This window comes from Myotis davidii, unplaced genomic scaffold (genome assembly GCF_000327345.1).
Source record: "Myotis davidii unplaced genomic scaffold, ASM32734v1 scaffold93, whole genome shotgun sequence".
NCBI classification, from domain to species: domain Eukaryota; kingdom Metazoa; phylum Chordata; class Mammalia; order Chiroptera; family Vespertilionidae; genus Myotis; species Myotis davidii.
This window is the reverse complement of record NW_006292095.1, coordinates 1,365,457-1,376,840: the sequence shown is the minus strand read 5'-3', so window position 1 is coordinate 1,376,840 and position 11,384 is coordinate 1,365,457.

Here is an 11,384-nt window from a genome sequence, read left to right as displayed (position 1 = left end):
AGCCCAGTGAAGCACCCCAACTTCTCTTTCAGGTAATTGTCAGCAACACAGCAGTAAATATCAATATGAAGCAGATTATTATTGTGGATCCTGCAGGAAGAACAAAGGGTAAAATATTTAACTGCAGCAGTGTTTGACTATATTCTGTGCAGTGAGAAAACCTGAAGTCATTTTCAAGGTCCACCATTTCTTACTTCTTTCCAGTCGGGTTACATTTCTAAGCTTTCTAAATCACCATTTTCTGGCTAAAGAAAATAGAATTCCACTGAGTCTCCTATCTACCTACTCCAGAACTTCTGTGAGGATCAAATGAGATGAGGCATGGGAAAACATTTCAGAGACATTTGGTTAAAGTGTAAAATGTTTGTACCTGCAGCGGTTCTCAACCTGTGGGTCGCAAACAATGAAAATACATCTTGCATATCAGATATTTACATTATGATTCATAACAGTAGCAAAATTACAGTTATGAATTAGCAACAAAAATAATTTTATGGCTGGGGGTCACCACAACATGAGGAACTGTATTAAAGGGTCGTGGCATTAGGAAGGTTGAGAACCACTATGTAAAGCAACCATGTTCCTGGGCTGAAGAAACGCCAAGGAGGCTAGTCGCTAGGGAGAGGAAAACAGGTGTTGCTACATGATGTCATTACCTGGCACCCACAGCCACCATTTCCGGGCTGGGCTGAGCTGGGGGCCACATTTTGTGCCATGGGGTCTTGGCAGCATCGGCTGCAATTTGGTGGCTGTTGCTCTGGGGTGGTGGTGGGGCCTGTGTCCCACTTGGGGGAAGCTGCGTGTTGCTCTGTGGGCACAAGGCCCACAGTGCCATTTCTCTGTAAATGGCCAGTGTGTGTCACAGCAGCTCCTGTGTTGAGCGTCTGCTCTCTGGTGGTCAGTGCACATCATAGTAACCGGTTGAAAAGTCAGACACTTAGCATATTAGCCTTTTATATATATATAGATAATGCTCCTACTTTTGTAATGATACTGGCCAGTTACTGTCACATATTCTTGCACTAGCAGAATATATCAAATTTTCATGACCACTGCCCACTTTCCAAGTCTATGAACACAGAATGGGAAATACTTTCAGAAACCACCTGATTAGAGTTTTAGAACTAAATTAGTCAAGATATGGACATTACAATGACTATTTTCTATGATTGCTTATAGTAGGTAGTCATTTTTGAATACTAGCTCATCAAAGCATAACTGAGGAGGTAGCAATTAATGTTAGATCCCTGCCTTCAAACCTTCATTAAATTATGTGTTAATTAAGATACTTATGCATAATACTAAGTATTATTGGAATGAATCCTTGAGTAAGAGTCAGGAGACTTGGCACTGGATCTCTGCTTTGCCACTGACCTTCAGTAAGGTACTTTACCTCTCCAGTCCCTTTTCCTAAAATGTGGATAATCGTACCTGTTTTACCTGCCTCCCAGGTTTGCTGTGAAGATGAGCCGAGTACCTGGCAGTGCTCTCTCCCTCACCAGCCCCCTGTTGAAAAAAAAAGACCTCTGAGAATCATGTGACTCTTGTTAGCGTAAGAAACATTCAAACCTGTAAAGAATTTTTGTGAGCTTATTTGAGCCAGACTGTTGACAATTGCCTGGAAGCAGAGTCTCAATGCTCCACCGTATTGAGATAATGCTCTGGAGAATGGCAGTTTTTCACCGATTTTTATAAATTACCATCAAAGGAGGAGATATAAGTGCGTTACATGAAATCCATTGGTGATAGATTAGGGAGGTAGGAGAAAGCAAAGTGGGGGCACCTCTGGGATTGGGTCAACAAGTAAAATGATAGACACATGCTTCTTTTTCTTAAGTGGGTACAGGATAGTTAACAGTCAACAATTAACATGATAACAGTAACAATGAGGGAATGTGTGGTCTCTGCCCTGGTAGCCTGATGCATTGGTTGTGCCCGGAGGGGTCCAGAGAAAGGGAAGTTACAAGTAACCCTGACATTCCAAACATATGTTATCAGATGCAAAGAGGCAGTTGGCTTAGTTGGTCTTTGTCAGGGAAGATGCAGGCCTAGGACATGACTACCCACCATAGACTGCTATTTAATTTTAAAAGTTTTCTTTCAGACCATCCTTGGTGGTTCCTTTAGGTCTCTGAGTTCACAAGGCTGCCATGCAGGCCTCTCCTAAGTTAGTCGGATTAGCATGTGGTTCCTTTTGTCCACAAGCTTTTCATCTGATGAATAGAAGCCCTCACCTAATGTGCTCTGCATAGTTATCACAAGAACAGCTGGAGGAAAGCACCAAGGTGGGCTCAGGAGCAAGAGAAAGAAGGCCCACGGCCAGGCTGCTCCCCTTCGCTCCCTTCTGGCCTGATCGCCTTCCATTTGCAGGCTTCCACTCTAGTCCTGGGTCCCCTGACTCCACTGGAAAGCTGGAGGCCTCGTTAGCACCTCACAGATGCTGCCTGTTAGCAGCCTATGTCCTGCATTCTCACCGTTCTCATCGTGGCAGAGCTAGGGGGAGTCAAGCCCAGCCTGAGTTTCTCCATTTCACGCGGGGCAGCCAGGCAGGCGAACTGACTTCCAGGCTCCCGCGGAGGTGGAGTCTTTTTCCCAAGCCCAGCTCTCCCACGGCATCGCCTGCCAGTCTGGCTGGGATCCTGCATTGTGCAGAGGAGCGAGGAGCTCAGTGTTGGTGGGAAATGTTGTGCAATTCAAAGGGATCATGGTAATGTGTATTCACCCTCAATTTAATCATAAGTAGAGACAGTCAAACACTAGATTACAGACATCAGAAGTTGTTGATTGTTTACTAAAGCCCGAGAGGGCAGTCCAATGTGATCCGACAGAACATATTCATTAAGGGAAAAAGAGGAAATGCTTTTAAACATCCCCACTGCATATAATTTTCTCTGATGAATACCCACAGAGTATGTGTTTCATGTCAAACACAAGTTAATTTTCCCTCTGGCTCTTTCCCATGAATTTGCCAGTGGGTCGTAACTACTTAATCTCACTAGCCCTGGCGTTTCAGAAAATCCTTACTAAATTATAGCACTGGAAGAATTCCCTCTCACCCTATATCTATCCCTGACCTCACTCTCAGAATCTGCTAGCCCCTTTGGCTCTGTCAGCCCTTCCACCTTTTACTACGTCTTTCCTGGGGTCCCACACGCAGGACATCCTCAGAGTCAGTTCTCTGTGCTATTATCGCCTCAACAATCTTCTTCCATGAGTCCTTTCCCTGACCTCCGAGAGCCCATTCTTATTTTTACATCATAGAAGAGCGAGAAAACATAACGAGCAATGAGCCCAGATATATTTGCTTAAACACTTCAACGCACAATTTTTGGGATTACCACCAAACCCAACTCTCCGACCTTTTCCTGTTGGATGGGATCTCTCTGATTTACAACTCAATCAATCACCACCTTTAAAGCGGGAGATTTCAAGTCTCATCAACAGATCCTTGATGTCTACTGTGCACGAGTATGAAACTACTTGCTATTTCCAGAAACAGAAATTAAAAATCAGGTGTTTAACTGAACTATTAAAATACAATGATGTTGAGGCTGGAAAAACATGTAATTGGGTGGGTCCCTGCCCTATTGAAAGCCCCCCCATCCCCCACCCATTCCTCCCCTGCACATGCTCTGGATCCTTCTGGCCTTCTCAGAACCTTCATCTCCCAGCTTCCTTTCTCTATTTGGCAACATCATTTTCTCTCCCTCTATTGAATCATGCGCATAAACAAACAACCATGCTCATTTCACCTTTAAAAAAGCAAAACTGTCCCTGGACCGCAGGTCCCTGGCTGGCTGTTGCCCCTTTTTTCTTCTTGATGGTTTGTCTTTAGTCCCTGTCTCAGATTCCTCACTTCCCATTCTCTCCTTGCTCTGCTCCAGCTGGGGGATGGATCATGGAGGCCAGCTGGGTGGCCATGTGCCCAGGTGAAGTGTCAGGTGGGGAATTCTGTTACTAGAAAGAAGGGGAGGACACAGTTAATAGTCTGCTTCTCCGGGATACTACAAGGACCTCAGAATGCTTTAACATGAGTAAGGGTAAATTTGCCTTTTTGATTTTTTAAACTAAAAATGTCTTTTTCATCCTTGTTCTTGAATGAAAGGCTGTCTAGGTTATCTAGGTTGACCGTTATTTTTCCATAACTTGAAAAATATTATTCATTTGCTTTATATTGCAAATGAGAAGTTGGCTGACAGTATAATTGCTATTCTTTTATACACAAGTGGTCTTTTCTCCTTGGCTGCTTTTAAGACCTTCTCTTTATCTTTGGTGACCTGCAGTTTTGCAACACTTGGAGTTGATTTGGAGTTGGCTTGGAGTTGATTTCTCATTGTTTAGCTTAGTATTCATTCAATTCCTAAATCTGAAGATTTGTATTTTTTATCAACTGTGGAAAAGTTCTTGCTTTTGAATGTTTGATAATTATTTTTCTTTTTATGGAATTCTAATTCACTGTGACTTAAACCTTCTCTATCCCTCATCATGTTTCTTTTTTTCTCTTTCATATTTTTCATTTCCTTGTCTCTCTGTGCTACATTCCGGGTAAGATCTTTGGGTATTTTTCTATTCATAAGTTTTATTGTCTCTTATGTTACATCAAAATTAAGTATTATAGTAAAGCACAGTAAAGTCTTATTTAACATTTTACACACACACACTCATATCCTTGAGCAGGTTTCAGCATTAAACAGTTGCACACATCAAGATCCAAATGTTTATTAATAAGGAGAATCCCAAAAGATACACCAACATTATTTTTGTACAGTTACGGGGGAAATATCATCTCCTGTCTAAGTAGAAAATTGTGTGGATGACTTCTAAAAACCTACATACTAAGTAGCTTTACAAAGAAACTTCTCATTTAGAAGTCCAACCCTCCCTTCCTCATTTTGCTGCAATCAATCGGCATCGAGTAGGGTTTAGATTAACTAGTGGAAAGTCAGAGGTTAGGACTTATTCTTCCTGTCCTACTTGACATAAAGGTTGAATGTTATAGTTCTGCTCCAGCTCCAAGAAGAGACAGACCGAGTTGAATGCTTACCTGTGACTCCTGAACATACACAAAGACAGAAAACGGAATTTTCAGGAAATGACCGTCTCTTCCAATTCTTTCAGTGATGTCAACTCTTCCTTTTAACTTTATATTGAGTTTTCACTTGCATTATTATTATTATTTTATTTTTAGAAGTATTTATAAAGAGTTTTCAAATCTCTCTGGTCTTTTTGATAGTATCTTATTTCTTGCTTCTGTTTTTTTTATTTCCTTTTTAATTCTTTAAACCTTGTAAAAATGCTCATTTTAGAACCTATAGGGGATAATTCCAATATCTGAGATCTTTGGGAGATCTAACCCTGCTGTCGCTGTTTCTCCTGACTCTTGTTTTATAACTGGGGTTGTGTGCTCGTGTCCTGCATATTGAGTTGTATTTGTGGAACCTTGGGAAGCTTTGGTTAAAAGTATAAACCTCTAAAAAGGTTTTACCTTTAATTCTGCCAAGAGCCCTCAACCCAAGACCTCTGTAAGTTAAAGTTCTCAGCTCTGGGTCTCTGGGTGGCCCAGGTGATTTCAGTTCATTCCCCAAATCTATGTAAGTGAAGACCAGGGTTATACATTTTCAGGGGATTTCCTCCCCACATTTAGAGTCAAGGTCAAAGCAGACAAGTTTCTTTGTCATGTCTTTGCTGGAGCAGTTTTCCAGGTTAACCTTTATCCTGAGGGTGGCATAGGCATGTGGGGTTCTTGTCTCCTTGCTCCATGAGGCCACTAAAGCCCACGGCTCTTGGAAACTGAGATTGGTAAACTCCCTCCTGGTGGTCTATGTCCTAGGAGAACCTGCTCATCACTGTGGTTTCGGGGTCTCTCTACATTTCAGACTATGGAGACTTTCCCCTGCTTTCTTGAAAGTTCAGTCACTTGCAGCATTATTTACAATAGCCAAGACATGGGAAAAACCCAAGTGCTTATTGACAGATAGATGGATAAAACGTGGTCTCTCTACAATGGAATACTATTTAATCATAGAAAAGAAGGAAATCCTACCATTTGTTACAATTTGGGTGGAACTTGAAGGCATTAGGCTAAATGAAATAAGTCACACAGAGAAAGACAAATACTGTATAATCTCGCATATACGTGGAGTCTTAAAAAACTTCATATAAAAAAAGATCAGTTTTGTTACCAGAGTCAGGGGGTGGGGACAAGGGTAATTGGATAATGGTACAAACTTCCAGTTATAAGATAAATGAGTACTTGGGTGTACTGTTCAATACCATGACTATAGTTAACACTGCTGTATGGTACATTTGAAAGTTGCTAAGAGAGTAAATCCTGTAAATTCTCATCAACAAGAAAAAAAAAGGTGGGTTTTTTTGGTACCTATATGAGGAAATTACTATGATAACTAAAGTTATCATAGTAATCCAATTCAATATATATATGTTGAGTATGTTAAAATACATATACACATATCGAGTCATTATGCTGTACACTTTAAACTTATATAGCGCTGTATGTCAATTATATCTCAAAAAAACTGAAAAATAATTTGCGAAAAAATTTTTAAAAAGAAAATGCAGTCACGTACATTGTTTAAAAGCTTTAAAAATTATTGTATCCAACATGTTTAGTTGTTTTATTGAGCATTCTTTTTGTAGGAAGTTTCCTTCCATATTCAAGATCACTTTTTCTTTAGGAAAAAATATCTTTGATAGAAAAAAACCAACAATATTACCATACATTCCTGCCTAGAAGTCAAAGTGCCTAGATATCTGCATATGGCTTACATCTCAGTTTGGGCTACAAACCCAGAAGTAGTGACATGAGAATGCTTAAATTAGGTTGCACTCTATTTAGGCCATTTTAACTTATATAATTTCATTTTTAAAAATTATATATCCTTGTGTTCCTAACATGAGTTCCTTTCGAGCATTAGTGTAATTATGTGAGCCAAAGGGAAGAGTGGTTGAGAAATACACAACGTCACAGAGGGAAAATGATGTTGCTACGTAAGCGAGTGAGTTATGCTGGTGGCTCAGAAATCCCTGTTAAGTGTAATGGCGCTCTTATGTGGGGTATGGACACCTGGATGCTAGATGCTGACCAGGCCAGACCCACTCTTAGCCTAATTTCATTGTTGCCTAGAAGAATGATTCGAGTGGCAAATTTGCCAGCTTTGATGCCTGAATGTCTCACGACAATTAAGACCCTGGAGTTGCCTTGGTGAACACACCTTCAGTTTCCATAGTATACATTTACTTAAACAGTGAGTTCTAAAACCCTGGCCCATTGACCTTGCAAAACAGAAACTGCTTCAAGTGTAGGAGTAGCAATGAGGTTCTTTTTAAAAATATATATATTTTTATTGATTTCAGAGAGGAAGGAGAGGGAGAGAGAGATAGAAACATCAATAAGGAGAGAGAATCATTGATAGGCTGCCTCCTGCATGTTCCACACTGGGGATTGAGCCCACAACCAGGTCATATCGGAGAATCAAACCCTGACCTCCTGGTTCATAGGTTGGTTCTCAACCACTGAGCCACACTGGCTGTGCAGCAATGAGGTTCTTTATGCAGCTCCGTTACCTGATGAAAAACGTCTTTATTTTGGCTGGTGAGAGCATATGCTTAGATGCTGTGGCAGGGCCTTGGGAGGGTGTTTTCAACACTCACAGTTCACTGGGTCTGCTCCCTTGAATTCTAAATGGTTTGGGGTGTGTGTGTGTGTGTGTGTGTGTACGCCATTTTCATACCACCTTTCCTCTGTGGTCATTGGCAATAGTCTTGGGAGGCAGTCGAAAGCAGTAGCTAGGCTTCGATGTCACACAGTCCTAGTAAAACATCCCAGGGCGGACACTTGCCACCTATGAGAACTTAGAAAATTACTTAACTCCTCTGAGCTCAGCTCCCTCAGACAGAAAACATGGATAACAATAGTGCATATCTCGTATGAGGACTGAATAAGACACAAGAAATAAGACATTTCTTGGCACATGTTCAGTACTTGAGAAATGTAAGCGCCTCATTTTATGGGTGGTGGTGGTGGTGGTGGTGTGAGTGAGGGTAGAACAACTATGGAAAGACTGAGCAAGACAAATTCCCAGGCTCTGGTTTCACTTGACCTAGCCCTCTGTGATTCTTTTTCTTCCTCCCAATTAATTCCTCGTCCATAGCACAGGACGTGGAGCAGTCCTGCATCCTTCTCATATCCTGGTCTTGTCATTTACTGGCTAAGTGACCTTAGAGAAGCACGGTGCCCGTTTCTTGGCTTGACACCTGAAAGTTTATTTTTCACTCATGCGACGTTGGCTGTGGGTCTAGGGAAGCAGTCTTCTCTATAGTGACGAGGCGGTATAGGCTATTCATAGCTCACAGCTCCCTACACAAAGTCTCCACAATGGCCCTGGTGCGGGAGGAAGGCGTAGAGAGCCCACCCCTTTCTTCTGTGTGTCCAGATGGTGCTGCTTCTAGCAACCCCTGGGCCAGAACTAGTGCCATAGCCTCTCCGATTGCCGGGGCCCTGGGATGGAGGGGCAGGGGCATTTGCCTCAGACTTTCTTACCCACAAAATGGAAGTCATACTGCCCAGGGCTGTCAGGAGGGTTGATATACTTCTAGAGGACGGAGAGGACCTTTGTCAACATCCTGGCAGGAAACAGATGGCACACTGACAAGAATGTATTGTTCCTAAGAGATGATGGGTGAGGGGACTGGGTACAGAGATGTGAGCAGAGTTAAGGGAACCATTAAGGGATAGTGTCTGAGGTCTGATTCCTTAGAAGCAGTTCAAGCCCGACTCTGAGTTAGAGGGCAAGGGTGATACAGCCTCCTGACCTCAGGGGAGGGCAGATCTGAGAGGGAGGTGAGTGGCTAATAGAGAATAACTACTAGAGTACATGAAAACACTCATTAGATCTAAAATGCTCGACCTACATCACCATTCCATTGGGTTTGTAGAGTGTTGGTGACTTAACCCCACCCACCCCACGTTAGTCTGGCTTCATTCTCTGGTCTTTTTCTCTCCCTTCCCTGAAGCTTCTAGTAGAAAGGATGTGACTGTAGACCCCATGTTGTAGCCCAAATCCAGAGGAATGTGGATCTGTGATAACTGTCACAGTCATCACACGTGTGTCCCTTCGATGCTGCTTGTATCCAGTGTTCTTCTTGGTGTGGAACCCTAGGAATTCAATCCCTATGGTTCAAGGTCTTTGTCACAGGGCCCTGGTAATAGCCTCTGAGCTGCCCCCATCCCCTCTCTGTGCTGACTCCATTCTAACAGTATCACTCACATTGTAAAAAACCTTCAACGGCCCAGCTGGTGTGGCTCAGTGGTTGAGCATCCACCTATGAACCAGGAGATGCCGGTTCAATTCCCGGTCAGGGCGCATGCCTGGGTTGTGGGCTCGATCCCTAGTGTGGGGTGTGCAGGAAACAGCCAATCGGTGATTTTCTCTCATCATTGATGTTTCTATTGCTCTCTCCCTCTCCCTTTCTCTCTGAAATCAATAAAAAAATATTTTTAAAAAACCCTTCAACGTTCCCTCTTTCACAGAAAAGTAAGTCCAAACACCTCAGCCTGCTATCCAAAGTTCCTACTCTTTCTCACCTCCCACCACACCCTCCACCTGAGGACTACTCCAGCCACACCTAAAATTCACAACTCCTGGCATTTCCCATCCTTGGATCTTGGCTCCAGATGGCATGTCCCTCCCACACCCACCATCACTTGTTAAAGTCCTACCCTTCCTCCAAGGGCCAAGTCAATACCAACCTATGCACAACTCCCTCTTTTGATTCTCCTGGAGGAAAGATCCCTTTTTATTCTTCATCTTCCTATAGGACCGTTGGATGCTTGTGACGTCTGCATGGGTTTGTCTCCTTTGCTAGATCACAAGCATTGCTGAAGTCATCTTCATTCCTCTGCCCTTCTCATGACACTGGGTGTGGCATTGCACCGGCAGTAGATACTCAATAAGTGCTGGTGGAATTGGATTAAATACATTTTAAATATTTTTCAAAAGTACCTCCCATATGAGCTCAGGAAAGAGAAGGCTCCACGGGCAGCCCTTAATATAGGAACATCTCTCTTTAAAAAAAAAATAAAAAAATTCCAAACCTCAAACTTCTACCAACAGTAGAGAGCTATAGGAGACAGCTGGGGCACATGGGTAGGTCTTTCCCCTGCCCCCAGGAGGACTGTTGAAAGAATATGAAGGGGTTTGTCCTGCTTTCATTTGCACTGGAGTCTGGGTTCTGGGGTCAAAGGCGGCCTCCTCCTTTGACCTTTCACTTTGCATCGCAAAGGCAACGCTGGTTCTTAGCTTGTGACCTTCCTTGTCAGAAATCAGCATGGGCAGGGGGACTGCCTCTCCCTGAGGTTCCTGTCAAGAAGGACGCAGGGGTGCTCTTCAGGAAATGTACCTACAAGGGACTCCCTGCAGGAGAGCGTGCCCTGCCAGGATCCCTGCTTACCCCCTGCACGCCCTCTAGCCAAGGATCTGTTTGCACAATTGTCTTCATCTTATAAAGGAATTGCAAAGGGGGCTTTGCCTCCCTCTAACAGTCTGGGAAGTGTGGGCAGCCTCCTTCACTGAGGTGAGTCTAAGCCTCAGCCCCCACTGCTTTGCTCTCTCAAGCGCTCCGGGAAGTTGCTGGCCATTTCCTGTTCCCCTGCCCTGCCCCCTGCTGCTGGCCCAGAACATTAGAAGACCGCTCCTCCCTGACTCGCCCTTCTTTAAGCAGCGGCTCAGAAGTCATATCCTGTGTTTGTGTAGCATGTTCCAGCCAAGACGTCCAAAGCCCTTTGCAAACATCAGCTCATCATTACCGCACCTCTCCCTTTTCTCACCATGTCGTGGCAGGGAACCTGTTGAAAGGGCACAATGTATTACGGGGTGGGGAAGACAGCATTTGGAATAGAAGACAGGAGGTTAAAAGATGGGAAAGGCCAGCAAGCCTCAACTCCTCAGTAAAATTCACTCTGGTTCTAAAGCAAAAATTTCCCTTCTTTGACATTCCAGTCTCCTGGCTGTTGTCTTGGTGACATGCCAGTATGATGGCACTGTTTTATAACACTGTGTGTGGCAGGGGAGGGGAACGGCAGTCTCACTGTCTTTTGCTAACCTGATATCATTGAAAACAGACTCCATGCATTTATGAGGCAATTCTAACTCAGCTGGTAGGAACTAAGTACCTAAGACTTTAATATACTCGAACCCTTTCACCTTCCCAATGAAGTCTCCATTTTACAGGTGACAAACTGAGGCCTCAGAAATGAGCCAGGTCCCGGGGCCCACAGCTTGTTCCACTGGACCACAGGTCCAGGCTCTGCTGACTTTGATGGGACATGGGACCTGTGAAAAGCTCTTTAGGCCACACAGGTTCCC